Genomic DNA, 5,353 nt, shown 5'->3' with positions numbered 1-5,353 from the left:
TTTCTCCTATTTTCTCTCTCCTAGGGTTGACTTTTTCCTAATGTAACCTATTTTCTCCATTTTTCTTCATTTTCACCTACTTTTCACCCATTTTCCAGATGGCAGATGATATGCCTCACGACGGAGCTCCTCTCGAGGTTCCGTCCGTGCTTCCACCTATGGCCGAGGTAGAGGAGCTAGCAGTTGTCAAGGTCGGTGGGACGACAAAGGACATTGAGGCTGACTTTGAGGTGGAGTTCGCGCCAGAGTTCGAGCTAGAGCCGTTACCACTGAGAGTGCGGCCCTTCGATCAGGCGATATATCATCTCTGCACATACATATTACCGCCTGGAGGCATCAGGTGTTTTAGCGATTTTGCTCATGGTGTACCAGAGGACCTCCTATTGAGGAAGCCGGACTCCCACCTGTCTTCCAGCGCTACTGAGGTATGAACTCTGTTTTCATGCATTCCCGCATTTCCTTTAACTGCATTTCTTGCACTGCCTTTCATCTAATTACTCTTTCATCACTACCTGATTCACTCTTTTTCTCTGCCACAGGGAAACTCCCGTGCTTACAAAGGGTACGGAGCGACGACGGCGAGGGACTGGTATAATGAGCTCCCTGCTGGGGTCTGTGATATCATCTATGAGGCTGGCTTTGGCCTTTTCTGCTCCAGACTATCACTCGTCATAGCAAATCGCCCCCTTCTAGGAGCGTTGGTGGAGAGGTGGTGGGACACCACTAATTCCTTCCACCTCTCTATTGCTGGGGAGATGACAATGACTCCCTATGACTTTGCCATGATTACAGGCTTAGGAGTAAGGGGGATCTGATCCCCTTCGACACGGATATGGATAAAAGGGAGGCTGCTTGGATCCACCTGTTAGGAGTGCGTCCGCCTCTGTACCAGCTGACCATGGTGAGATACAGTTAGTTCGCTGAGCAGTTCCACGGGAGCGAGCCCAAGACACCGAAAGAGATGGAGCAGTATGCCCGAGGCTTCTTGATGTTTGTCCTCGATACCATCTTGTTTTCGAACAGGTGGAACACCGTGGGTTTATACTTACTGAGCACCCTGGTGACCTTGTCCCAGGTTCGGTTCTATGACTGGGGTGGAGCTGGCCTCGCCACCTTTTACGGTTACATGAGCTCTACTTCTAGCATGAGAGAGGAGTGGGTCGGAGGCTACTGGCGAGCCTAGGAAGTATGTACTTCACTTCCCTCTTTGCACTTAATTTTCTACTTCACATTTTCTACTTTATATCTGTTCAACACCTGTGCTTTCTGCTTTGCACTTTTGTATCTGTTCATGCTCTGTGCTTTCTACTTTGCACTTTCTGTATCTGTTCATGCTCTGTGCTTTCTGCTTTGCACTTTTTTTATTTGTTGACACTATTGATAATCGCTACCATTTTCTTGTAGTTATGGGCTTACACTTCTTTTTCGGCTCTCACTCTAGAGTCTATAAAGAAGATCCCTTCTGTCGTCCCTTACTTACAATGGTACGACAGTCGGTAATAGCGTCGGTGTCGTGAGATCTTTGTCTTCTTCAACCATTACTTCGATATAGTGGTCGCCGACGAGGTAACTCAAAACTCACAGTCATTTTTGTTTTAATACTACTTTGATTCACACTTTGGCAACTGATGGCAACTAACAATTTGTACATTCTCTATTTGCAGATCACGTGGCAACCTTGGGCGACGATGCCTGCCGGGGTGAGAGACCAGTATACGGGAGCTTGGGGCACATCTCGCTTCCGGATTTTGCTGGAGGGTCCAGTGTGCCGGGCTTGGTTTTTGAGTGAGCGATTTGGACGCCAGACCATGGGCTCACTTGATCTAGCCATTCCGATGCCACCCCCAACGTCTATGAGGACAGTGGATAACCTACCAGTTGATGCAGTCATAAAGTTCATGGTAGGCCTAGATGTTGACTTCTTTGGAAGAGAGGGCGACTACACAACATTCGTTCAGACTCACCTTATGCCTCCTCTAACGGGCACTCACGCAGGCAAGAGAGTAGGGGCTCTTGTGGTCGGTGAGGTGACTCAGGCGACCAGGGCCCATACTAGAAGGGCTCCCCCTGTTGAGCAGACTACTCGTTGGCCAGAGCTTCTCACTGTGCTCACATGTTGGCGACCGACTGGGACGTCCGATCGAGCCGGCAGAGGTAGGACACGAGTATGTCAGAGTTCGAGGCACGTCTTAGGTATGGACCACAGTTTACTATTTGCACCCCACATTTCCATTTTTGATATGTTTATTCCAGATATTGATCATCCAAATGCACTTGTAGGCACCTATAGGGTATACATGAAGCCTCCTTGAGCTGGTCGCTTCTCTGATGGGTATGGTGCAGAGGAAAAAGATGTTGTTTGGTCTCCGCGATATCCAGGTAATTCTTTCAGTTCAGTATGCATTTCATTACTAACTCTGTTTGTGCATCACACTATCATATTTTCACTGATACATCGGAACTTTAACTGTAGTCTTTCTCTAAACTGCACTGATATATTGCACAATATACTCATACATTGTACTCACACTATATCTTATTTCTGCATGACACTCATTCTGCATAGTATGCCTATATCTAATACATACACTGTAGCTAATATGTTGACAACCCTTTTTTTTTTCCCAGATTCCATCCGTGCCGAGGACACCAGCAGAAGCACCACCACCGGCAGAACCTCCTCTAGCAGTAGGGAGGAGAGAGAGGCAGGCCCCAGCACGTGGCTGAGATGTACGCCACAATCGAGGTAGGGATAGAGGCACCCGAGGCCAAAGCAGTCCCTCAAAGCCCATTTTAAGCGACGATGATACTTAGACTAGTGACTCCGAGGAGGTAGTGAGTTGACATGCTGAGTCATCTGAGAGTGGAGATGGTGATGCTGGCTCAGGGTCCGAAAGCGAAGGTGACGCCAAGACGGGCTCTGGGTAGGGAGCAAACATGATACCAGCTCTGGTTCAGAGTCTGATTCTAATAGTGGTGCTGATGGAGACAGTGCCCCCGAGTCCCCTCTAAGGAAAAGGAAGAGAACGAAGAGGGCCTCTCGAGCCTGAGGCGACTGGCACCGATTTTTTTTTTTATACTTTTTGTTTGGTAGCATTAGCACATGTATAGCTTTAGATAGGCTTCATTTTTTTGCTTTTGAAACTTGTACTCCTCTTTTATAAAAACCATGATCAGAATAAAATCTCACAGTTTTTTTTAATTTTTTTTAATGAAAAAGTGTTATCATTTTTGCATCATGAACACCATATTTGCATGAAATGGACATGGAATTGAACTTGCCAAGAGAGCACTTGATTGAAACAATGTTCTTAATCGGGTAATGAGTCAACCAACAACCAAGATACAAAATACAAAATACAACTCGATAAACAAAGCAAAACAACTCAAATATAAATATAAACACTTGCTAAAACCAAAAGACTCAAAACAAGACCTTAAAACACACAAAGATCAAGACAAAACACATGCTACCAACACTGCCCAGCACATAGGTGGACGGTAGTCCAGAAAGGGGGCTGCCGGCCAAAGATGGGAGTTGCCGGCCAGAAGAGGTGGCCTGCCTGCCACAAGTGTGAGGAACCTCCAGATTGTTGACAGTTGGCTTCCACTACAACCTTATCTTCTACAAAAGGTTCTCCTTCATGATTTCTTCTCCAGAACCTCATTTTCAGCTGTTATTTCTTCCACAAATGAAGATATTACTTGTTGAGAAGCTCACGAAATGGATAGCTACTTTAGACGGCATGGAAAAGGCAAATTTTTGGGGTTTCGACATAAATGCACTTTTTCCATTGAGTCATACTCCACTTTGCTTTACGTTCCTCCATGTCGCGGCCTGATGCTGGGACCCAATTACGCATGTATTTCGCTTTGGAACACAAGAAATGTGCCTGAATCTTAAAGAATTTTGGGCATTGATGGAAATCCAGCACGATGAGGAAATCATGTCTCAGTCCCGTTTTGGACACGCCCAGGCTTTTGGACGAATGTGTGGGCTCACTTTGCAAGAGGCCCGATCTTTGGCCCACAACGGAGAGCTAGACATACCCAGCTTGATTCATCAATTTTTCGACATCGATGACAGAGGAGACCTCCTCTGGCAAGGTTTTCGGTAACATGCCCTCTACTTATGTATGCTATCTCATTTCCTTCTTTCCCCTAGTTTCAGCGAATCCAACATTCGGTTAATAGAAGTGCTCTAAGGTTTGAAAGAAAGTAAGAGTTGCGTTGGTTTGGCGTTGGACGAGACCCTGATGGCCTTGGATGCATTTCATTGGCGAGAGACTACCAGATTCGCGGGGAGTACACTACTTCTTCAGGTATTGTTTCGTATCCATTCTCATATGTATTTCTCACATTACTCGGCACTCATGCTCTATTTTTCTCTCAAAGCCCTTTTCTTACTTTTTTTTCCTCGACATATATCTCTCTATTCTTTAGTCTCTCTTATTTTTCATCCCTTCCCAGTTATGGCTTGTGGATAAGCTGAAGGTAGTGGACTCTTGCCCACTTAGCTCGAGCTTAGTTCTTCCGTCACCAACTAGTTGATTTTCCTAACGAGGGATGATGGTGCAACTGGATGTGCAGTAGGTTTGCTACTGACATAGCTTGCCGTTGCCCCTAGCCTAATCTGATCAAGATGAGTTACAGCATGGCTCGGCAGCCTGGCATACAGTTGATTGGCCTTATGCACTGCGTGTTTTACTTCCCTTATTCAGTTCAGATGCCAGTTCAGGCATGATCAGACCTGGCCAGAGGAGGGGGTAGAATACCCGGCTTCATTTATGATTCGTGGTTCACACTTGGCTAGGTACCTCATTGCCTAGAGGAGAAGAGAGCTTTTGGCCCCTACCCCAAATTTCAATCATGCCCTTTCTAGCGAGTGCTTGGCTTGGCTTGAGGATAAGGCACAAACTGGGCCCACTTTGGCTTCAGAAGCTTCTGCAAGCACGAGTAGATGACGCAGGAGCACCTGACTCACCTATGCCCCTAGTTTATTGCTTTGACCTTTCGTTTCAAGTTTTAAGATGTAATAAAAGCAACTTTGATTTGTATCAGAGAGTTGGAGAACTTTATGTTGAAATCAATGGAATTAAAGTTATGAGTACTAAAAAAAATTTTTTTGGGTCCAAAAATGGTCTAAGTTGTGAAAGGTAAAATTTTGAACAAAATCAACTTTTATTAAAACTTTCCAAAACTATTTTCGAAAGTGATCACCACCTGACACGCGCAGAATCGATGCTCAAGATATACAACCCCGAATCAAAAGATCATAAATGCCCCTAATTGAACACCACTGCTCTGCACTGTAACCAGCTCTTCTTCCCAGAACAAAGATCACAACTGAACT

The sequence above is a fragment of the Camellia sinensis genome, chromosome 2 (assembly GCF_055761805.1).
Source record: "Camellia sinensis isolate YWXY chromosome 2, ASM5576180v1, whole genome shotgun sequence".
NCBI classification, from domain to species: domain Eukaryota; kingdom Viridiplantae; phylum Streptophyta; class Magnoliopsida; order Ericales; family Theaceae; genus Camellia; species Camellia sinensis.
Note: the sequence above shows the minus strand (reverse complement) of the source record.